At 35.0% G+C, this 25,778-nt stretch overlaps 1 protein-coding gene across 1 annotated transcript in view; it reads left to right on the top strand.

Annotated features, from left to right (window-relative positions):
• LOC117182112 (troponin C, isoallergen Bla g 6.0101-like) overlaps positions 1-25,778 on the top strand; it is a 71,950-nt gene that overhangs the window by 1,050 nt on the left and 45,122 nt on the right. The gene's annotated exons all lie outside the window — the stretch shown is intronic.

Here is a 25,778-nt window from a genome sequence, read left to right as displayed (position 1 = left end):
ATTTACGGACTGTTATTTGTATTATACTTGTTTGACGATGATACCGAAAATGTTGTTTGTTTTTACGTATTTCTAACAGCTTAGGAGATCCTTCTAGAAAGTTACAAACTATTTCTTTGAAGAAAATTTTTAAGGATTACACTCGTTTAGACCCACCGATTCTGAATTTTTAAATTAAAAATAACTAATTTTATAATTACAAATTTTTTATCCATCAATTTTAATCTCATTTATGAGCCAAAAAAAGTTCGATAATCTCAGCTAAGACAAGACTCATCTTGAGTCAAGTAAACGTTGTCTTAGCCAAGACAAGGCTCGACTTAATACAAGTAAATGCAGTTCTATCTGTCGTGGCCATAAAATTAAGACGAAGGCCTATGTCTCGACTCAGTTTTGATACGTAGCCAGAGAGCGATGCCTTGGAGACGAACTTAAGACATAAGCGCCCTGAGGTGTTGTTTTTACGAAAAGTAATAATATATTCTACTATATTTGATGGCTCTCTGTATTCTTCAGGGTTGGGACTGCCATTATTTAAATTTCTGCACTAAGTTCACGGATAAATTTCGATTTTTTTTTTTGAATTTTGGAAAATCAAGATATTGGATGAGAGGTCGGATTCAAAAAAAGGTTTTGTGGATTTAGTAAAATTGAAGCTCGAAGATTTTTTTATGCTGATGTATGGTCTTCTATCTGCCTTCCTTTCCGCCTTTTGTTTGTTAAATGACAGTTGTTTTCACTTCGTTTCCTACTTTCCGTTTCTTCATTTTCGGGAAGTGTAAAATCTAAGACTGAAGAAATTTTATATTTCAATGCACAGCAAAACATTCACCTAGAGTTTTCGTAATGAGAAGAGATATTATTCATTAGTTTCAACAATATCAACTTTTTCATCCACAACAACATCATTACGAGATATAAGGATCATTAATGCCTGTCTTATACCGTAAATTTCTGTTTTCACTTTTGAGAATTTTTAGTGCTTTGCTATCTAGCGTATGTATACAGCATACTATGTAGTTATAGGGAATATAATTATATAAACTCTAGCATACAATGCAACCCGTCTTGCATTTGTGTAATGCAAAAAAGTACTATATAGGCGATTTAAATTCGGTTTCCAAATCTCCCGCGCTCGAGATCTTGCGCCGATTGGTCAAAGGCTTCGAGACTCAGAAGAATTGCGCAAAATATATGTACAGGGTGGACACGCTGGGGCTTACATACATGGCGAGTTAAATGCTACCCGAATTGCACAACAGCAGGGGAGAAGCCATTATACAGGGATATTTTCATATTTCGCGCCTTTGAAGTTTTTTTCGAATCAGCCATTCGGTCAAGTCCGTTCATCTTCGGATCAAGTTTATGATAGTTTTCATGGATGCGTTCGAAACTTCAAACGGATATAAGTGTCAAAACAATATAGGTTATGTTATATAGTAATTACAAATAATAAAAGTGTTTAATTAATAATAAGGTGAGACATGTGAACTGAGAAGTACACGTCATTTTTTTCTGTGTTAATAACATTATAGAATGGCTGCTGAGTGACAAATACTATAAAATTCTAATAATATTCTGCGCTTCCAGTGGGCAAAAAGTGAATGGTATTTAACGCTAATTTTTACTGCAAAAAAAATATGTTATGAATAGACAGGATATGTTTCAAATAAAGTGAATGAAATAGACATTGCTTACATTTTCTGACAGCGATTAGGGCAAACAGGTGAATGTGGACATAACCGTTTGAAGTTTCGAACGCAACCATGGAAACTATCATAAACTCCATCCGAAGATGCACGGACTTGGCCGAATGAACGATCTGAATCCAACTTTGAAGGCGCGAAATATGAAAATACCCCTGTATAATGACTTCTCCTCTGCTGTTGTGAAATTCGGGTAGCATTCAACTCACCATGTATGTAGCCCCAGCGTGTCCACCCTGTATAACCAAATTCTGAAAAAAGGTTATGTTCCCCAGGATTTACCGCGCATTTCAATTAAATAATTAGTTAGGAATTTAAAAAAATGAACACAACGTTAGAATTGTTCATAAATACATTCGGGACGTCCATTAAGTCCTTTCTTAAAAAATGGAGGTGCCCTACCGAAAAGAATCTTTGAGTATATACTAAAAATTCTTTAGGTCAAAGAAGCTCAGAGAAATTCTCCGCAGGCACTCAGGTAGATATTTTTAAATGTCCAGGAAGCTCGCTTAAATGGTCTGAAGCCTTTAAAATATCCTTTCCGAAATTGAAATAAGAATACGATCATAAATAACAAGCAGAGAGGCTATCTCAATAGAGCAGCCGACACTCAAAGGTCCTTTGTTAAGCTTTCGGATTAAAATTTAGAAGTAGATTTTTTTTTAATTTCATAGTGAACAACCTAAAACATAATAATTCGGAATCTACGGATTTCGATGACTTCAGATATCTAACTTTTTTTTGAATGCTTAAAATTGGAATTAATAGAACGTTTATCGTAAATGGAATGAGATACGCGAAAAAAGACAACATTTTTGAATTCAACTAGAAAATTGAATATCAATTAAATTGTTAATAATTTGAAGAGAAATTTAAAAAGGGAGATCGGATTAGCCACGACCAACTACTGTAAATAACTCTGTTCGCCCGGTACGTGACGAATACAAAAGGAACATTATATTAACGTCGCACCACTCTTAAAAGGACCACTAAAAGGATCTTGAAAAGGACCCAAATCTCTCGAACTATCTCCGAAACTATTTTGTTTCAAATCGACTTTGTTTATAGACTCAAATGGGCCAGGCTATTTCGCTAAAGAAAACTCAGTGATTTCTTTCGGTAGGGTTGTTTTCACTAATGTAACGGTACGTGAGTGATATTTGACGTTTGACAAGTGTCAACATCATTCTATACTTTGATCTTAATTCTTTAAGTAAAGTGAATATCTGCCGGTTGTACGTAATTAATTGGTGATAAAATTTGTTGTTTTACTTATTGAATAAAATATAGGAATCAAACTCTTTTGACTAACTGCAACAAAAATTGTAATCCGTATGATTATAAAAATTGCAACAATGAATCTGAGATTAAAATGATGAGAGGTAAGAAGCGGCGAATTATTCTTATAAGCTGGGATTTCAGTGACCTTGGAAATTTCGTCTCCGCTACTATAGAATGTTAAAGTATACGTATTTTACGTCATTTCCGTATTTTTCGAACAGTTTTGTGTCGAAATCTATGGAAAATATTGTAAAGAAAAATAACAACGAAAAATAAATGTGTAAATAAATCAGAGTTTAAATACAACAAATTTTCAAGTATATTCAGAAAAAAAACTGCGAAAAAAGTGCGAAAAGTGTGGCGAGCAAGCTCATTCACAATTGTTGACATCTGTCGTCTTCAAAAAAATGTTTAAAAATCCTGAAAAGATTACAGAAGATGATGTTCCAGGAGCAAAATTAGTGCACAAATCGGTGGAAGAGCGCAGTGTTAAACAGCTTAAACGTTGGATAAAATATAGGAAACGATCTTTAAAAGGAAAAAAGTGATTCAGTAGAAAGGTTAGTTGAAGTTGTGTTTGGCAGGTATTATTCTTTTCTTTCTTTGCTAACATTTGCTTACATATTAAATGAAGCATTGTTATCGGCGTTTTCGAACCTCCTAAATTTTTTGATAAAAATAAAATCTATTTAATACTTTCATTTGAGAACGCAAAACTATTATATTTATGTATTTATAACCAGTTTATATGAAAGAAGCAAAATTTGTTAGTACATTCCTTATACTAGGAAATCACAAACAAATGGCTTTTTATTGTCTAAACTTGAAAAAGAGAAGTAGAAAATATAATATTGTGTTATTTGATATTTGTATGAATATTAAATATTTACTCAAACAATGTTCTGAACTGCAAATCTTGTATAAAAGAAAATATTTATACCTGCCATACAAAACCTCAACTAACCTTTCCACTAAATCACGCTTTCTTCCTTTTAATGGTGGTTTTCTACATTTAGGACATCGTTTTAGCTGCTCAATACTGTGCTCTTCTACTGATTTATGCACTAATTTTGCACCTGGAACATCATCTTCAGTAAGTTTCGCCGAATTTTTAAGCATTTTTTAGAAGATGACAGGTGCCAACAGATGCAAATAATGGCCTTGGTCGCCGCACTCTTTGCACTTTTTTCACCATTTTTTTTAAATAGACTTACAAATATTCTACCTTAAAAATCTCTGTTATTCACAAATTAATTTGTTGTTGTTTTTATTAACAATATTTTCCATACATTTCGACACAAAACTGTTTGAAAAATACGGAAATGACACCATATTGCAAAACATTAATAAAGATTTCAAAATGTTTCGAAGTTTTAAATATATTTAAAAGGATTTTGAAAATTTTATAAAGGCGTGTTTATCAGATTTGAAATATTTCATAACAATTTCACAAAGATTTTTAAACTTTTAAAAGATTTAAAGGGTTTCAAAGATTTTGAAAAGCTTACAGTTCACCAGATTTGAAAGATATTAAATATTTGGAAGATTTGAAAAGGTTTCGAAACATTTTATAAGATTTTTTCACTAATTATAAATTTCAAATAATTCAATGATTTCAACGAACAAAAAAGATTTCGCAAACAAAGATTTAAGAAAAATTTCCCAAAGAAAACACGTCCCGAGAATTTTTGTGAACACATTCTAATATTGTGTTACATTGTTTTTAATTCGTAACTAATTATTTATTGGGAATGCGCGGTGAATCTTGGGGAACATAACCCTTTTTCAGAATTTGGTTATACGAATATTTTGCGCAAGTCTTCTGAGTCTCGAAGCCTTTGACTAATCAGCGCAAGATCATATATCTAAATACAGTGAAGTCACTTCTATTTCCGTGGCCTTGAAACGTAAGGATTCTTTCAATTCAAGGCTAAGAGGGGACCCCATCGCTACCGCGACCTTTTGATTACACAACCACACAAAAAAAAGTGTTTGCGGATCTGGTAACAAGACAAACGTATTCCTATGGATTTTAAAGTGCTGAATTCAAATTCGGTATCAAAAATCACCCATCACGTCATGGTTGAGCCATAACCTCAAAAAATGACGAAAAATCATGCCATGAGGCAAATAAATTTAAAAGTAATGCCAGTGATGCAAATTTTCACTTCAAAAACATGTCGACAACTGTGAAGGATCAAACCTTGCCTGATATCAACTTATTTAACATAACTTTACCCAACAGAATCTCACCTCACCTAACCTGAATTAACAGAAATTTATTGAACTACACGTAAAGCTCTGGAAGCATATTTTCCCAGTAGCAAATATGTGCTACATCCAATGGGTTAACTCGAGCCTAACCTAGAAATAAATCTAACCTAGCGTAACCTAACCTAACCTCACGAAACGCAATTAAACTGATTGTTTTGTCCCGTTGTGTTTACGGTACCATTTCATTCAGCTTCGGCTTAACCTACATAGAGGTTTAACCTATAATAACCTAAAAAAACCTGACCTTACCTAACTTAACCTAACTGGCATTATTTTCACTGGCATTATTTTGAAATTTATTTGCCTCAGTGCATGATTTTTCGTCATTTTTTAAGGATATGGCTCAACCATGACGTGATGGGTGATTTTTGATACCGAATTTGAATTCAGCACCCCAAAGTCCGTAGAAATACGTATGTCCTCTTACCAGATCCGCACACTTTTTTTTGTGTGGCTGTGTTATTTTTGTCAAACGACTATCAATAATGATACAGAGAAATACACCCGATTCTGAGTAGTGTGACTCATGGTGTAGTAATACTTATAGTACTGCTGGCCCACACAGTCTTTCGAATCAAGGGGCTAGAAATAACTAATTGCGACTCTTGCCTAAAGCGGTGGGGCTGCCGTCAGTGACTACTCAGTCGAGTATATTTCGCAGTATTATGCATTCCAATTGCAATCCGTTCCGGCGGCCCCTATTTGCGCAGTTGAAAAAATCGCAGCGCATTATGCATTCTAGTGTTTTTGTTGACGTACGACAATTTGCTAACTAAAAATCAGTATAAATAGAATAAAAAAACAACTTCAGTATTTTGCATAGAAGTGAGTTTTGAAACATGACATCGCGCCAGAGGTCATGCTGGAATAGGTAGAAATGTCACGAAGATTAGCATAGTGCTTGACATAGGAGTGCAGATAAATTTATGGGGAAAATATACTGAACGTATAAAATTAAGTTTAAATGTTAATATTTCAAATTGCAGAATGTTAGGCTAAACGCAAATGTACCGTTAAGAAAGTTACCACTTCGGACTGCAACTGCATACGACTTTATGATCCGACACCTGGACTATCAATGGTCTTGTGTATAATGCAGCGAAAGCTTTAGCCGATGCGAACTAAAAACAAAAGCAACGGTTGATCAGAAGACTAAAAGGCGAATGCATTAACTCGCCATAAAGATAGGCTGGACAAGAGAGTATGCGTCCCGTATTCAGTGGGTGATTGACTCTATAATATTTGGCAGAGATTTTAACGCCAAGGTTCAAAAGTTTGCATTTTTGAAAAATCCGACCTCTGGACTATCATTTGTTGTGTGTATAATGCAGGGCGAACTCAGGATCCGTTATCACAAACTTAACAAGTCAAAGCTCTTGACAATCAGGCAGCATATTGTTGAGAGAATACGGGTACCATCTGACTGGACGAAGTCTCAGAGTACACAAATAGCTTGAAGGAGCTGTGTAATGCCATCATGACATCTAAGGAAGAATGCCCACCCATCATTACCGAGGAGGTGAAAAAAGTACTAAGTGGTATGGAAAACTATTACGCTATGAGTCCAGATGGTATAAAGAACTTCTGATGGGAGAAGTTTTCTTCTATCCATCAGCATCTGGCCCTTATTTTCACCTCATATTTAAAGTCGGAAGAGCCATTTCCTGAGTAGTTACCAGAAGGCCACACAGTACTCGTTTTTAAAATGGGAAACTTAGTTTACCCCAATAATTACATGCCAATCACTTGTCTGAACACTCTGTATACGATATTCACGGCTAACCTAAATGATAATATTGTGAAAACAATCGTACCTGTGTGGCTTGAAATGTATTGACAAAACGACTCAAAGAAAGGCGTAGCGGAATGTCGGGAGAAACAGCTCATCGATAGATGTGTCTGCGAAGATGCAGCATCCTACCAATGTGACCTATCGATGATCTGGATTGATTAACGGAAAGCTTTCGATTCGACCACCCGTAGACTCATTTTCTGTCTTTTGGAAAGCTTATAGGTTCATCCGCAAATCGCCAGGTACATAGAAAGATTGATGACACTTTAGAAAACCAGATTCAATCTCTCATCTGGAAAACATCGTGTGACAACTAACAAGTTCAACTTTCATATAGGTGTCTTTCAAGGCGAGACCATTAGCCTACTCTTCTTTCGCCTCACATTGTTGCCACTATTTCTAGCACTTCGACATTCTGATGGGTACTTTTGCGGAATACCTGCAAATCTAAAGCACAAGGTCACTCATGCATTTCACATGGATGCTCTTAAGATCCATGCTAAAAAGAAAGAGCAGCTACATCTAGCTTTAGAGATTTTCAAACATTACGTTAAGAAAATAGGAATGGAATTTGGGTTAGAAAAATGCGCCAAGGCAAAAATGCGTCAAATCCGACAGATCTGGTCTTCCAAACTGTCGGCTAGGAACAAAGTATTGGGAACGAACATGCTTGGCATCTCAGTAGTACTGTATTCATTTGGATTGGTTCCACGGACGAAAGACGAGCTCAGAACCCTTGACATTGGGGCACGAAATGTTATACACATGAACAAATGCATGAATCTTAAGTCTTCTGTTCCGTGATTGTATATTTCACGGCGTTATTGTGGTCGTGGAACATTGAATCTGAAATATCTTCATAATAGGATTATTCTGGGTACAGAACATGGATTCATAAATAGAAGAGACCCTCTTCTTAAAATGGTCAGGAAGCACGAACAAGTGCGCAAAGGAGCGTTTCTGTACAAAGCGGCGGAGGAGGCTAGTGAAACATTCGGACTTAACTTCAGTATCAGGGGTGATCAAAATGCATCGAATCTTATCTATTTTAATTAAGCTCTCCTGAAAGCCCGGATTATAAAAGCAGAGGAGAAAAATTTCTGTGAACAGCACCTCGATGAGAGGATGCACGACATCTTTCACCAAAATAAGGAGGATCAGCCAATGTCGTGTGAGCTAACTTTTACTTTCCTTAAATTATCGGGATTGCAGTCGGGCACGGACGTTTTTATTTGTGCATGTCAAGACAGTGTCATTTACACCTTAATATACCATCGCAATGCGGCACTAAGAGTGCCGCAATAAGAAGCCCCGCTAAACTTTCCTAGGGAAATAGAGTGAATTGTCTAGAATGAGAATTGCTGCACATACTGGAACTTTAAATTTTTGACATATATTTCTGTTGAACACTCGAGGCCTGACATAGTTCTCATTGACTTTGAGAAGCCAACTATGTTCGTTATCCGATTTTCGGCACCAGCTGACAAAAAGATCATAACCAAGGAGAATGAAAAGAAAGAGAGATATAGATACCTTATAAGGCAGTTGCGACGATTGTACCCGAAATATTCTGTTAAACTCATCATCCTTATCATAGGCGCCTGAAGATGCTAAACTTTCACTGGTTAATAGCCTGAAAAGCTTCCCTGCGTGTCAACAATATGCTACGAGGAAAATGCAGAATATGCAGAATATTGATTTGCTCGGTAAATCACACGTATGGCCACGGTCTGCGACCGCCTGATCACAGAACACGATGAAATGACGTCGACAGACTGGAGAAACCCTCGTGTCTCTTGAAGACACGAAGCGACCTCAGTATGACAGCTTTCCGAATCTATCTCGTATGTGCCATGGCACACAAGGACAATTACTTTAGCCGAATAATTTGAGAACAGTCGTTGTAGCTCCATTGTAAGGACTTGATACCTTTCCTCCTTTACCTTCTCCTTGGAAGTGATTTTGTATTCGGCCGGAGCAGAGAATTCGATCAAGAGCTTAGTACGTTTCTCGAAGTCTTCTAAAACGATGTCAGGCCTCCAGTGTGCAACTAGATTGCTGTCTGAAAATCATAATTCCAGAAAATTTGGTACTTCTTGTTTTGGACAATAGACTCTATCTATCTCGGAGCTTGTCCAAATCAAAGACAAACCAATCTCCCCTTATTACTTCTTATCGATATTTAAAGCACTCTGAAATTTTGTTTCTATCAGAAGCATAGATCTTCAGATTATCTATATCCAATACATGAGCGACCTTATGCTCGCCATGATTAGTTTTGTCACAAAGTTATCTCGAAAAATTTCGCACTACTAGAAATAGAGGCAGAAGTCTCATGCAAAAAATCAGGGGGCTCATGGTATAAATATTTAAATGATTCTAACTATGTGTCTATGAACCTTCAAGCTTCCAGCAGTTTCAAGTCAATTAGCAGATTCTTTCGGCAGCCTGCTGCACCATTTTTCAAACCACTTTATTTGTGCACTCCTCAAACACTCAATTCTTCGCAAAATCATATTGTTCAGGACATCTGTGAAGATATTATACAGTTTCTTTAAACAAGTTATCGGCCTGTAATTCGCTTGGTTGGACAGGTTGCCTTTTTTCGGTAGAAGTATAGTGTGTCCTAACACACGCCACTGCGGAATTATCATTTCCGACGTTAAATATGAGATGACTATGCCGGCCAGATGTTCGTGTGTTGAAGTCAACTTCTTCCAACAAAAGTTCCTGATAGCATCTGGTCCTGCAATGGAAGAGTTCTTTGTACCTCTAAGTGCTTTCTTCACCTCTTCGACAATGACTGATGGACATTCCTCCTCAGATGTCACGAGCTTGTCGCAAAATTTCTTAAAGCGGATGCTAATATTATTATTATCTTCTTTTAATCCCAGTGTTTTCGGGATCTTTTACGTCTGTCTACAAAAAGTCTCTCCTTCGTTGCGCTTGAGTAATTTTTTTGACAAAGCAGGGTGATCGCTGAATAGGTGCATTGGGTTGTTTAGAAACTTTGCATCTTTTCTTATCGATTTCTCCCTCTTTTGTGCTTTTGTCCTTGCTTCAGATAATACCCGTATATTCTAAACAATATGCTGTTTAATTTAGAGCACCTTTCACTTCTTCAGTCTGTGATTGAAGGTCCTCACTACTGGGGCTAACCTTCGAACGCTTTCCGTGAAAGATCAACCAGATTTTATGTAATCAATCACACACCGAACACTGGACGCTTTCTGTCTTGCTTATTTAATCTTCCTGTTCAGCTGATGCAAGCATTAACAATTAATACTCAGACTCTTCAGAGATATCCTCACGAAGGGAGGCATCCATTACGGCTAGATATTGGGGCTCAGGAGGAAGCTGTATGTCAACGTTCCTCCTTATCCTGAAATCGCTATCATCTTTTAGGAGTTGTCTGCTTTCTGTGGTTGCTTCATGTTCGCGTACATATCCATTTTTCAAGATGTGGGGACGTTGATTTTGCAATGACTGATGCGAAATGTGCTGAAGCTCTGGGTGTGTCTGGCACCGCAGAGAGTGCATTCGCACCATAAACCCTCCGTCAGCAGAGACAATTCTGGAATTGTAGCCATCTATACTCTGTTTCCCGATAGAACACCCTACATAACGACCAATTTTGTTTTTTTCGCGCATCAGATTGCTCAATTTTTTAAGAAGGCGAGATTGCTTGAGATGTCTCAGCCAATCTGAAATGAAGCTCTACAACTTCATGAAAAATTTTTAACTAGATTTATTTACGAGACTAGCGGACAGTGAACTTTATGTTTTCTACTACGTTTCTGTTTTTTACTGACTTCAGTTTGGGTGAGCTTACTCTAGCAGGGGTGTTTTTCCACAGACAAGTCAAAGTAAATAAAATTAAACAAAAATTTGTATCGAAATTAATTATTTTACAAATTTATGAACAAATTACATATAGTTGGAATCGGAATAATTCGAATATTCTGAATATATTACTTTTAAGTCGGGAAATGCAGAATTGTTCATTTTAACTGTTTAATTAAAAAAAGAGCGAGTGAATGAAAAACCAAAGTCGCTACTTAGATCCCTGTACCACGAGACTAATGCATGTACCCACACGCCTACAGGAAAATATTAAAATAATAAGTAGAAACAAATGAAGGATTATGTAAAAGTAGGTGACTATATACTTGTTAAAAATTACTCGAATAGCATGCTGGCCTTTTCTTTAAAATCACTGTTATAAGACCCTACTTACTGAACCCTCATTTGTAATGTATCCAACGAACCGCCAGACACTGCTCAAAATGCAGACTTTTGCGTTTATCTATGGATGCATGACAACACACCATTTTTATGCAATTTTTTTCTTTTTAGGACTCACTCAGAAAAATTGTTTTTTTTTTTTGTATTTATCGCTTTAATTATACCGAAGCTAAAAAAATGTCTCTTGAAAAGGTTGATTGTTTTTGAAATTTTGTTTGAAATAAGCCCAGGGTGAAGGCAATTTGTCTAGTTTTTGAGTAGATATTGCAACAATTGGGTAAATCTCAATGTTTTCTTAAATTTTTTAATAACTTCCGAAATGGTTAACGTATTTCAATATTATTGGGCTTATTTATAAGCTTTTTTCACCGTATCACAACAGATTACACTGTATAAAGTATATGTAACTATTTTGTCGGAGAGATTGAAGATAGAAGTTGAAGAAAAAAAGATCGAGTCACTGAATCAGACAGGGTTTAGAAAAGAAATGGGGGTAATGGACAACATCTATGTTCTGAACTATCCAGTAAATAAGAGAATTAAAAGGGAAATAGGGGCAATGACAGCAATGTTCGTGGACTTAAAGGCGGCGTTTGACTCATTAGACTGAGGAGAAATAGAAAAAGTTATAATGAAAAAGGGGCGAGAGACAAGGATGTCCTTTGAGCCCATTTTTATTTAATTTATTAATATCAGACTTGAAAGAAGAAATGAGGAGAAAAGTTTGGGGAAGAGTTAGGATAGGGAAGAAAAAGATATATACACTGGCATACGCAGACGACATAATGTTGATGACAGAGGACGAAGAAGGGATGGCGGGATTAATTACAGGATTAGAGAAATACTTAGATGGGAAAAAGCTGAATGTAAATGTAGAAAAGACAAAGATAATGAGATTTAGAAAAGGGGGGGAGAAAGAATGGACAGGGAGATAAAAGGGAATAAAGTTAGAAGAAGTAAAATAGTATAAATATTTGGAATATATCTTGCAAGCGAATGGAGATCATACAGCTTATATAAGAGAAAGGATAAAAAAAGCAGCAGGGGTAATGAAATAGATATTGGGAATAGGAAAAAGAAGGTTTAAACGAAATTCGAGAAGGAGAATGTGTTTATTTGATACGCTGGTATGGCCGGTATTAGAGTATAGTGCAGAGATATGGGGATGGAAAGAAAGAAAAGATATTGAGAGTTTACAAGAAAGGTATATAAGGTGGACACTTAGGGCAGACTGGAGGACACCAGGATATATAGTGAGAAATTTGAGACGAAGCTGTGGAAGGGAAAAGGAGGGAAGTTAGCGAGAAAGTGTTTGATGGAGGTAGAAGAGAGGAGAGGAAGTGCGATCGAATTAACGAGATTGGAAGAAGAAATGAGGGAGTTCTTTAATGATAGAGAATAGAAGACGGGACTGGAGTAAACTATGAAGAATTGGAAGAAAGGGAGAAGGAAAGACAATTAATAGAAAGATGGGGGATGATTGAGGAATCAAAATACAATAAATGTTATAAGATTATAAAAAAGGAAGAAGTGCGAAAGTATTTAGAAAAGAGATGGGGAGAGAGAAGGTGAACCAGGATAGCAAGATTTAGATTGGGAAACGAAATAAGGGAGGGGATGTACTGGGAAAAAGACGAGAACAGAAAGTGTAGAATATGTGAATAGGACGAGGAAACATGGGAGCATGTATGGGAAGGATATAGGAGAGGAATGGAAAATAAAGGAATCTGGCAAGAGAATGTGGTTAAGATTCTAGGGGAGGATGGATTAGGATAAGAATGGATTTGTAAGTAATGGTACGGTAAACGTTAAGTGGACTAAGATGCGTTTGCCCTCTTATGCTCTCTCTCTCTCTCTCTCTTGCTTGAAATAAGATTTTTTAAAAATATAGACATAAGCGGAAAGATTTCTAAGGAATGGAAGTCATGTAAACCATTAGGGGACACATTATGAATAAAGAAGTGAAATCAATATATAATTTGGGGAAATTACATAGAAAATTCATGATCATATGTTTCATATATTTTACAAAAATATTTTTGTTACTTAAAATAGTATTTCAATTTTTCCAACTTTTTAGTTACAAATTCAAGTTCTTGCAATTCTAAAAGAAATTTCCAACGATTCATACTCGTAAGCTTTTGTGATACGGTGAAAAAAGCTTCAAAATGAGCCCTAGAACATTGAAAAACGTTGACTATTTCGGAAGTTATTGAAAATTTAAGAAAACATTGAAATTTACACTATTTTCGCAATATCTACTTAAAAAGTAGACAAATTCGCTTCACCCTAAGCTTATTTAAAACAGAATTTCGAAAACAATCAACCTTTAAAAAAAAAACATTTTTTAGCTCCGGTATAATTAAAGCGATTAATACAAAAAAAACGATTTTTGTAAGTGTAACCAAACTTTGCCAGGACAGTGTATTTATAATTAAAAATTTGTCATAAGGACAACCGCAGGATTTCGCCGGGAGTGGGTTCTAACCTGGAAAATTGCACCCGCTGCCAGCGAATTCGCTGTAAAATTTCAGCCACAACCACGTCTCACGACCGTGACATTGGTGGTTACAATCTGTAAAGGAATCAATGCGACGATCCAGCAAAAGCCTTGTGCACCCTAAGAACACGGAGCGACCCAAGGACTACCGCCTTCTGCATTTTTCCCCCAAGTGTTTTAGCATATTGTTGACACGCAGGGATGCTCTTTAGGCCATTAGCAAGTGAAAGATTGACACCTGCAAGAGCGCCGATGATAAAGACGATTAATTTAACAGAATATTCCGGGTCTAGTCGTTGCAACTCCCTTATAAGGTCTCGATACCTCTCTTTCTTTTCATTCTCCTTGGTTATGATTTTTTTGTCAGCTGGTGCCGAAAATTCGATAACGAACATGGTTCGCTTCTCGAAGTCAAGAAGAACCATGTCAGGCCTCGAGTGAGCAACAGAAAAAATTTTCGAGAATAAAAAGTTCCAGTATATGCGGCACTTCCCATTCTCGACAATTAACTCAATTTCCCTAGGAGCATTTAGAGTAGCGATATTAAGGTGAATGCCGTATGAGTGACAGAGATGGTAATAAAGCACTCTTAGTGCCGCATTGTGCCTTTGAATGTAGGTCGTTCCCGCGTGAGTTGGACAACTAGATAGTATGTCAGCTAAATGCAGGGGGTGTGCATGGCACGGCCTGCAGCTATCATCAGGAATGTCTTGGCTCAAAATGTGGCGCCGGTATGTTAAGGTGGAAAAGACACCGTCTTGGCATGCAAAAATACCGCATGCAAAACTCTATACCAGACTTCAATCTGGGCGATTTAAGGAAAGCAAACGTTAGCTCACAAGACATTGACTGATCCTTCACATTTCTGTGAAAGATACCGTGTATCCTCTTATCGAGGAGCTGTCCACGAAAGTTTTTCTCTTGTGCTTTCTCAATCCGGGCTTTCAGGAGTGAGTATTCGAGATAGATAAGATTTGATGCATTTTGCTCACCCCTAATACTGAAGTCAAGTCCGAGTGTTTCAGCAGCCTCCTCCGCTGCTTTATATAGAAACGCTCCTTTGCCCACTTCTTCGTGATTCCTGACCATTTTAAGAAGAGGGTCTCTTCCATTTGCAACTCTATGTGCTGTGCCCAGAATAATCCTGTTGTGAAGACATTCAAGACTCAATATTCCGCGACCACTTTGATGCCGTGAAATATACAGTCACGGAACAGAAGACTTAAGATTCATGCATTTGTTCATGTGTATAACATTTCGTGCCCCAATGTCAAGGGCTCTGAGCTCATCCTTCTTCCGTGGAACCACTGCAAATGAGTACGGTACTACTGGGATGACAAGCATGTTCTTTGCCGATACTTTGTTCCTAGCCGACGGTTTGGAAGACCAGGTTTGTCGGATTTGACGCATTTTTGCCTTGGCGCATTTTTCGAACCCAAATTCCATTCCCATTTTCTTAGTGTAAAGTTTGAAAATCGCTAGAGCTAGATGTAGCTCCTCTTTCTTTTCAGCATGGATCTTAAGAGCATCCATGTGAAATGCATGAGTGACCTTGTGCTTTGGATTTGCAGGTTTTCCGCAAAAGTACCCATAAGAATGTCAAAGTGCTAGAAATAGTGGCAACAATGTGAGGCAGAAGAAGAGTAGGCTCATGGTCTCGCCTTGAAAAACACCTATATGAAAGTTGAACTTGTTAGTTGTCACACGATGTTTTCCAGGTGAGAGATTGAATCTGGTTTTCTAAAGTGTCATCAATCTTTCTATATACTTGACGATTTGCGGATGAACCTATAAGCTTTCCAAAAGACAGAAAATGAGTCTACGGGAGGTCGATTCGAAAGCTTTCCGTTAATCAATCCAGGACATCGATAGGTCACATTGGTAGGATGCTGCATCTTCGCAAACACATCTATCGATGAGCTGTTTCTCGCGACATTCCGCTACGCCTTTCTTTGAGTCGCTGTGTCAATACATTTCAAGCCAGACAGGTACGATTGTTTTCACAATATTATCATTTAGGTTAGCCGTGAATATCGTATACGGAGTGTTCAGATATGTGATTGGCTTGTAATTATCGGGGTAAACTAAGTTGCCCATTTTCAAAGCGAGTACTGTGTGGCCTTCTGATAATTACTCAGGAAACAGCTCTTCCGACTTCAAATATGAGGTGAAAATAATGGCCAGATGCTGATGGATGGAAGAAAACTTCTCCCACGAGAAGTTCTTTATGCCATCTGCTTTTGTTCATGTGCATAACCTTTCTTGTCCCGATATCAAAGAATCTGAGTTCGTTCTTCGTCCACGGAACTACTGCAAATAAATAGGGTACTGTCGGGACGGCAAGCATGTTTGTTGCAAATACTTTGTTCCTCGCCGACAGTTTGGAGACCAAATCTGCCGGATGAGACGTTTGTATCTACTTCGGAGAGTATCCTTTACATATGTCACATTCTGAGGGCGGCTCTGTGGCACGCCTAGGTATGTATAAGTCTCTCTAGCGCAAAGGAGTCGTATTGCACTTCTATCAACGAGCTCAAGATCTTCAGGGATGCCATTAAGTTTGCCTCGCTTCAAATAAACCCTGGCGCATTTGTCTAACCCAAATTCCATTTCAATTTCCTTAGCATATCGTTCGACAATCCCTAGAGCTAGATGTAGTTGCTCGTTGGTTTTAGCATAGACCTTAAGTTCGTTCATGTACAATACATGAGTGACCTTGTACTTTCGATCTGCAGGTTGCCGCAGAAGTACCCGTCGGAATGGCGAAGTGCTAGATATAGTGGCAATAATGTAAGGCAAAAGAGGAATGGGCTCTCGGTGTCGCCCTGAAAGACACCTCTCTGAAAGATGACCTTGTTAGTTGTCACACGATTTTTTCCAGATAAGATAGGAAATCTGGTTTTCCAAAGCGGCATCAATCTCCCTATGCACCTAGCGATTTGCGAGTAAACCTTTAAGCTTTCCAAAAGACATGTGATAAGTCTATGGGAGGTCGAATCAAAAGCTTTCCGATAATCAATCCAGGCCATCGATAGGTGACGCTGGTAGAATGCTGCATCTTTGCAGACACATCTATCTATGAGAAACTTCTCTCGACACCCCGCTACGCCTTTCTTTGAGCCTCGCTGTTCATACATTTCTTGCCACACAGGTTCAATTGCCCAAACAATCCTATAATTTAGGATAGCTGTGAATATCGTATAAAGTGTGTTCAGACAAGTGATTGGCCTGTAATTCTTCGGTTTAGCTAAGTTGCCTATTTTCGGCAGGAGTATTGTGTGCCCTTCCACCAACCACTCCGGAATAGGCTTTTCCGACTTTAAATATGACGTAAAAATAAGGGCCAAATGCTGGTGGGTTGAAGAAAACTTCTTCCATCCAATGGTTTTGATACAATCTGGTCCCGGTGCGGAATAGTTCTTTGTACCTCTAAGTGCTTTTTTCACCTCCTCGGTAGTGATGGGTGAGCATTCTTCTTCAGGTGTGATGAGGGCATCACACAGCTCCTTGAAGCTATTTATATTTTCTGAGTCTTCGTTTAGTCTATGCTGTACTTCCTAGATTTATCTCCAAAATACTTCAACCTTCTTTGGTTTGGGAAGGTGGTCGACAGTAACTGGAGGGTCTTGGAAGAGTCGAGATGGGTCAGAGAGAAACTGTTGATTTTCTCCGACGCACCTGCCCCTCCGCTCTATCCTTTTTTTAGCGTCGGATAGTATCCACATTCTCTCAACAATATGCTGTCTGATGGTCAGCAGCTTTGACTTGTCAAGTGTGTGATAACGTGTCCGGAGTTCGCGCGCGAATTTTCGGATCTTGGTGGTAAAATTCCTGCCAGATGTGATATAGCCAATCACACTGAAGCCTCTTTTTATTGCAAGTTTATGCATTCGCCTTTTGGTCTTATGATCAAATGTTGGTTTTGTTTTACGGTTCGTATCGGCTAAAGCTCTCGCTGCATTATGCACACAATAATTTGATAGACCAGAGGTCGAATTTTTCGGAAAAATATCCACGAAGTTCGTCATCCATTTCTGCCAGATCTTTAGGCTTGAGAGAAACCTTGGTGTTGCTGTTTCTCCAGGTCATAAAGCATCGCTCTTCCTCTATTGGATGCCTGCTCGCGGTTGGTCTTAGTGTCACCTCTCTTTCTCTGTTGCCGGCTTGTTCTAGATGTGGCAGAGTAGGCGTTCCGCTTACATATCCTCTTTTTCGGAGTATTTCGGCATGGTTTCGCTGGCGTTGCTGCGAAAAGTGCGATAGCTCCGGGTGTTTCTCGCACCACAGAACATGCAGCCGTTCCATGTAACCCCGTTCAGGAGCCACACTCGCATTGTAGAACTCTAGGAAGTCGTGATTCAGTCGCTCCGTCCACCTAAAGGTTCTGAGATTTCGTTGATCGGCATTGAATCCATTTTCATTGGCTCCCCCAGCTCCAGAGTGGTCGGCATTGTTGGTCGACCCATTGTCAGGAGCCCTGCGCGTTCTGTTGTTTTGAACCGTACTTACTACAACTATCTTTGGTGTTGTCATTGCTGTTCCCACGAGAGCTAGGGAAAGGGGTTCGTCCATCCTTGTAGAACGCCGCATGCAAGGATAAGGCTTCGTACTCTGAGAGGTCGCTTGGTATCCCAGAGTCACCGTTCTAGACACCTTACCCAGGTGCCATTCAGCTTTCGGCACGGTTTTCACACCTCCGCTTGGGGGTTAATTCCTTTGGGACCACCCCTGGACAATTGTCCGCGACTGCCTATTTATTTTTGTAACCATATTCAGCAGAAACCCTTGGTACAGGGACCCTCTATCCGCAACCCGAGGACGCGTTCAGTGGCTTTGTCATAGACCCTTCGGTTTGATTCTAAAGGAATCAAAACCGAACCAAATGTATATACATATATATATATTTACAAAACATTTAAATGGTATTTAACATTTTATTTAATTATTAAAAATTATTTATTGAAACAAATACTCCAGGGAATCAACTTGTTGTTTGTCGCCACATATATGACGTTATCGCTTCGAAATTCTGAGATGACAACGTTTTGCCTATTTTTTTATGTAAATCCTATTTTTATGTAAATTTTATGTAAAATTTTTTTTATGTAAATTATATTATATGGACTCCTAGTGTATTTCGCGAAGAAACGTTCTGAAATGACAATGTTAATCCGTTAACGGTATCTTCGACTACCTAGTTTGAGTATCTATCACCGGCGCTAGTGTCGCCATATTTTGAGATACGGCCTGCACGTTCACACTTCTATCGTATATAAATAAAATTACAGGTATACTGCAAACGTTCCCGCCTCGGCGATTTGGCAGCACTGCATTCACTGTCAGTGAATCGGCCTGTGTCTTTCGCCGGCCGACATTTGGCCATCGAGAAATAGGTTCAATTCTAAATGTAAAAACTGATAATAGTTTGATTTTTATAAAAATGAGCATCTATGCGTTTTGGGGGCCCCTGAATTCGAATTTGGTTTTAGAATTACAAAATTCAATATGGCCGATACCGAAATTTGCAAATCATGAAATTTTTATGAAATTGTAAAAAGTCCATTCTTCTGTTTAACATGCATGGCTTTAATTAAAAATTCACCTGTTTGGTAAAAAGATAAATTTTTTTGTAGGAAATTCGACATTTTTAAATGAAAATTCGCGAATTTGTTAGAAAAGTGAACCAATATGATAAGAATTTATATCTTATTAAAAATTCATATTTTTGGTTTGAAACTAAACTATGTATTTGAAAATTTAACAATTTTCTTGAAACTTCGTTTATTGTTTATGGAAAATTCAATAATTTGGTCGTAAACGTACTTGTTTTTGTTAAAAATTCATATTTTTTATTGAAACTTAAACTATTCATTTGAAAATTTAACTATTTACATTTTTTTAATTCGTCATTTTTCATTAAATGAAGATAGTTGATAATTTGCTTTTTTCGCTGTTAAAAACTTGTTTTTTATAACTGAAAATTCTAATTGATTTCACGTTTTCTTTAAATTGTCGCTCATAAGTTAAAATTTAAATATATGGACGTAAATTATTTTTTTTGTTAAAAATTAAACTATTCTCAAAAATATAACATTCTAGTTGAATTTTTTTGTATTGTTTGTGTGTTATTTTCTTGAAAATTTACATTTTTTGCTCAAGGTTGAACTATTCATTTCAAAATTTCACTATTTTGTTGAAAAGCCTTTTTTTAACTACTTTTTATTTGCTAAAGTTCATTATTCTACTTTTGGTTGAGAAAGTATCCCTTCCAAGTTTATGACTAAACTATTCCGGATTAAGTAACATTTTTCTTGAGAATTCATATCGCTGGCTTAAAAATAAACTATTTATTTAAAACTATGTTGTTGGAAATTCTTTGTTTTTGACGAAAAATATTTTTCTTTATCTGTAAAGTTTTATTTCACTTATGGATGAAAATATGTCGCTTGTAGGTTGAAAATTCTACAATATCGCCGTGAATTAACTTTTTTCCTAAAATTTATATTTTTGGCTGAGAATGATTCAGGTATTCAATCATAAATTATGTTTTAGGTTGAAGATTGGTCTTTTTGGTCATAAAATGAATATTGTGTTTTAAAAATTTATGATTTTGGTTAAAGGTTTAAACTTCTTTGTCAAAAAATCGTCCTTATTTATCAAATACAACTGGTTGATAATTCGTTTTCTCGTAGAAAAAGAGTTTTTTAACTAAAATTTAGTGATTCCGTTTTTGGTTAAAAATTCATCAATTTTGTTTTAAAAAATTAACTGTTTGGTCGTAAATTAACATTTTTCTTAAGCATGAATATTTTTGGTTACGAATTTAACTACTTATTTCAAACTATCTTTTTTTAACTCTTTTGTTTTTCGAAAAACAAAATTTTTATCTGAAAAGTTTAGTTTCACTTTTGGTTGAAAATATGTCGCTTATAGAGTTTAAAAATTCAACTATGTCGTCACAAACTTCTTTCTTAAACATTCACCTTTTCCGATTAACTATATATCACACCTACAACTATATAATTATAAATTAAGTTTTTTTAGAAAATTAGTCTTTTTGGTCATAAAATTAATCTTCATTTTTAAAAATTCATAATTTTGGTTAAGAATTCACCTGTTTGCTAAAAAATTCGTCATATTTATTTATTGCAAGTGGTTGATAATCCGATGTTTAGCTGAAAAAAAGTGTTTGAGCTGATAATTATATTGTTGACTTAAAAATAAGCTATTTGTTTGAAACTGTAGCTATGTTGTTAAAATTTTTTTTATTTTGTGGAAAAATAATTTTTTTTATCTGGAAAATTTCATTTAAGTTTTATTTAAAAATGTGTCATATACAAGTAAAAAATGCAACTATTTGGACATAAATTAACTTTTTTGCTAAAAATCCAAATTTTGGATAAAAATTAAACTCTTTTTTAAAATATAACTATCTTGTTGGAAATTCGTTTATGGTTTGTGTAGAGTTTTTTTTAAATAGTTTTAATTTTCAAAAAAGTTAATTATTCCAGTTTTGATGAAGTCAAATCGTCTGAGAATGTGTTATTGGTCATACGGTACAATAAAAATAATAGTGGATTCAGTTGTTCATGAATCATGCTTTATTGTTCAATTTCTTTAAAAAAGCAACGTACGTTTCGACCTTGTTTCATGCCTTTTTTAAGGTAATGCATAACCTAAATTAAATCATTTAAGCAGATTTAATAAACTGGCATAGAATTTTTAAAAACCTTCTAATGAATCAAGTTGTGGATTTTTTTAAAAATTTACCTGTACTGATATTAATAAAGCCATCCAAGACATTTCAATCTTTCGTTATTATCTAAGATAAAAGAACATAATTTTAGAGTGAACAAAAATTAGTTATTTTTTCTTATCGAAGGTTAAAGTTTATAAATAACCGGAGTGTAAAAGTGCCCTTTAAAAAATTAAACTTGAAATCTTCAAATTCAGGGGCTTCAAAAGAGACATTTTACTACATTAAAAAAATAATAATAACAACCGAACCAAGATTTTTTTATTTGGAAGGATAAAGATGAACTAACGAGTAGATTAAGAGATAAAGTCAATTTTCAATAAGTAACTTATAAAGGCTGATAAATCTTTTATAAAATAGTTTGATCAGATTGCCATTCATGTTGTCACAAACGAGTATTTTGATTGCCTAATTCACAATCCCGCTGATGTTCAAAAATGTGAGTTTTAAGTCTCCTACCAGTCTCACTAACATAAATTTCATTCCAACATTTTGAATTTATCCGATACACTATAACGATACACTATAACGGATAATTTTTCTTTATTATCCTTATCCTTATTGAAAAAACTTAATAAATTTATTAAGTGTGTGGTTGTTAAGTATATGACTCAACTATTTGGTCGTAAATGAACGTTTTTGTTGAACATTGGTCTTTTTGGTAAATTTTTTTATCTCAAGAGTTTTATTCCACTTTTTGAAAATGTAAATAATTTGTAGGAAATTATTTTTTTCTTTGTGAAAATGTAATTTTTTGTATAATTTTTTATCTAAGTTAGTCATTCAATTATTTTATAGAAAATCCATGTAATTTGTTAAAAATTCGTCCAATTGATTTTAATTTTAATCTTGTTTGTTTAAAATGCATCATCTTTGTTGACGATTTAATTATTTTCTCAACAATTCGTCATTTTCCATTGGATACATGTGGTTGATAATTTGTCTTTTTGGTGAAAATTATTTTTTAAGCTGTAAGTTTAGCGATTCCATTATTGGTTGAAAAACTATTTTTTTTTTAACCAAAAATTGAACTATTTGGTAATAAATTAAAATTTGTATTAAGAATTTTTATTTTTTGTTACAAATTAAGCTATTTATCTTAAATGTAACTATTTTTTCTCAATCTCGGTTATTTTTTGTGGAATATTAGTTTCTGTTTATCTGAAAAGTTCAATATTATATTTTTGTTGTTGAAAACTTATCCTTTTTAGTTGAAACTTCATGTATTTTTTTTAAATTCTTCCTTTTCGTTTAAAAATTTATCTTCTATGGTAGAAAAGTAATTTTTGACGGTTAAAAATTTATTTCTCTCGACTAAAAATAATATTTTTCATTAAAAATTAGTTTTTTCGGCTTGAAAATTTAACTCTTTGTTTTAAAATTCAACCACTTAATTTTTTGTATCGATAGGATTGGTATTTAATGTATCGATAAGCATTTAAATTTAATTCTTTTATCTGGACAGTGTCACGCGTTACAAAACCTTTGCGAACCCAGTCTATGTGACACTTTGTCACGTTAGAGCAGACCCTTAGAATGTCACGTAATATGTGGACGATCCGTCTTAAATATCCGAGGTGTATTATTCTCCACGAAAAACATTTTCTTCATTTTTTATTTAACGAACATTTGAGCAACAATAAGCAATAGGGTGCTCAAACAAGCTCTTATTTTGGTTCGAAAATTTCTTGCTTGCACAGTTTTTTAAATTTCTTGAGTTTTGATTCTGTTTAACATATCTGGATGTATAAAAAAATCCACAAGACCTAGGAGTCAAAATAAGATTTACAGCAATTTTTCGAAATTTGTAAATTGGCATTTAATAATATAAATTTTATCACTTGTGATTTAAGATTTCTTGTGCGAGTCTGTTCAGAAAAATGCTTTATCCACAAGTCATAACAATTATTTCATTAAATACCCAAACAAATTTCTTTTAATTTGCTGTATTTCCAATTACGAGTTCTGGGTCTTGGCGATTTGTTTCCTAGTGTATTGTTGTCATTGGAAAGTTTTGAAGTACCCCAAAAAATTCTTCTCCTATTTACAAACCTATTATTATTTTTTCCGAAAAGAGGGACGAATTAAATTAGAATTATTTCTAAATAAAAATGATTGATACCTGCCATAAATCTTGAAGACTTTTCTGACCTTCAGTGATGTAAAAAAATTGAAACTCAAGAAAAGTTTGAAACTCTGCGCAAAAGAAAATTAATCAATCATTTTTTCAAGCACACTTAATCAAGATGCACAAAATTCCAAAATTATTTATTTTTCGACCCACCCTAATGAGGAATTGGAAAAGAATCATTTGTCTAGCTTAGCGTGAGAAGCAATAGATATAAATGAATAGGTTTGCATTTATGACGAATCTAAAAAGTGCCAGTAAGATCGAAGATGATTTGAAAAAGTGCGGCAGATTACAATTCCGCCCTGGGTACCTGTACACGATCCTCCGCCGCACCCTCTTTACGTCATCCCTGCACTCAGCCGATCTGCTGCCGTCGATCCTGGTCTACAGGATTCCTTTGTACCTAATGAGGACTAAAATGCAGAGTATGGCATTTTTTTAAATTTACCACTTAGTAATTTATAAATATAATATTCGGAATCTCCGAGTTATAGCGATTCATAGCGAGTTATAGCAACTCAAATCCATTGCAGATGCTTACATATATTAGTGCAACATTTCACCTAACTTAGAAATTTCCACAAGCTCAAATTTAATCATATTTGAAAACTTATGAGCTAAAGTTAAATGTGGTTTATTTTTCAGAAAATAGCACTTCTTCAAATTATTCTTAAACAATTCTTCACTCCCAGTCCAAGATTATGAATAATCTTATTTCTAACTCAATTTGGAAACTCATTAACAAACACCATACATTTCTTTTTATTGCTCAAGCAGTTTTTTTCATGAAAGTTAACTAAAAATACTATTTTGACACATAAAAAGCAGAATATAAAAGATTTTCATTAAGTCAGAGTTAAAAGAAATGTTTTTCAAATCTAACTTTACCAATTTTGAACAGCGATACAAAATTGAACCTGTTTTAATTATTGTCGAAAAAATTGTTAACACTGAATTCGGTAAATTTTGAAAAAATGATTTTTTTCCTTTAAAAATTAATACGTTTGATATAACCTGCTTTATACGTTATACAAGATGTTTAAGCATTGATTTTAAAATTAATAAGAACGAATTTTCAACAGGATAGTAAAACTCCTGAGATAGAGTTTGAACAAATCCATGCATTTTTTACTGTAATGATAATTCTTTAAACACCAAAAAATATCTAAAAAAATAATAATAATTTAACAAAATGTTGCATTTTCAACCGGAAAGATTAATTCTCTACCTAAGAAGATTAATTTTGATCAAAATACATTAATTTTCACAAAGATATTTAAAAATAAGGAAGTTACAACCAGATATTTAAATTCTCAACTAAAGAAATAAATTTTCAACTTAACATGGAAAAGTTAAATTTTCGATGAAAAAAATCGATTTCCATGAAGAAGTAAAAATATATTTATTTAATTATAAATTTGGAAAAAATTCGAGTAAATTTAAGATATATATTTAGAAGTTTGGAAATATTACAAAATAATTTACAGTTTGAAAAATTAAAACACAATTTGAAACAAAATGTAGAATTTTGAAGATTTAAACACAAAATTTAAAAGCTTTCTTAGCATTTTCAAAGGTTTCGGAAGAATAAGATTTTTAAATTAAATTTTCGTGGGAGAACTAAAAATGACTTTTTTATTAAATTAATTTAAAACGTATTAAATTTTTTTGGACAATTTGTTTTATTTAGCAGGATTTTCTAAAAGTTGTAAGAAAAATTCGAGCTTCGAGATGATAAAAAAATTTGCATGAGACTTCTGGAAAACATTGTAACGATTTTTAAAAATAAATATTCAAGAGATTATTACTAGAGAATTCGGAACACACTGTGAGGTATGAAAACCTATTTTAACTTAAAATTGTTACAAATTATATAATTTACAAAATTTATAAATTTTTTGATTGATCCTTCTTTTGCAGATTTTGTTTTATTGACTGACAAATACTTTGTAGTTAAAAATTTAATTCTTTATTCGCAAATTCCTTTTTTTCGTTAAAAATTTTTTTATTTAAGTTGGGGTCTTTTCAAGTATCATTCTCAATGTTAAGTGCAAAAAAAGAACGAAGTCTGGGGGGTGGGGGGGATCCCTGAA

This window comes from Belonocnema kinseyi, chromosome 10 (genome assembly GCF_010883055.1).
Source record: "Belonocnema kinseyi isolate 2016_QV_RU_SX_M_011 chromosome 10, B_treatae_v1, whole genome shotgun sequence".
NCBI classification, from domain to species: Eukaryota; Metazoa; Arthropoda; class Insecta; order Hymenoptera; family Cynipidae; genus Belonocnema; species Belonocnema kinseyi.
Note: the sequence above shows the minus strand (reverse complement) of the source record. Positions and strands in the feature narration are given on the sequence as shown.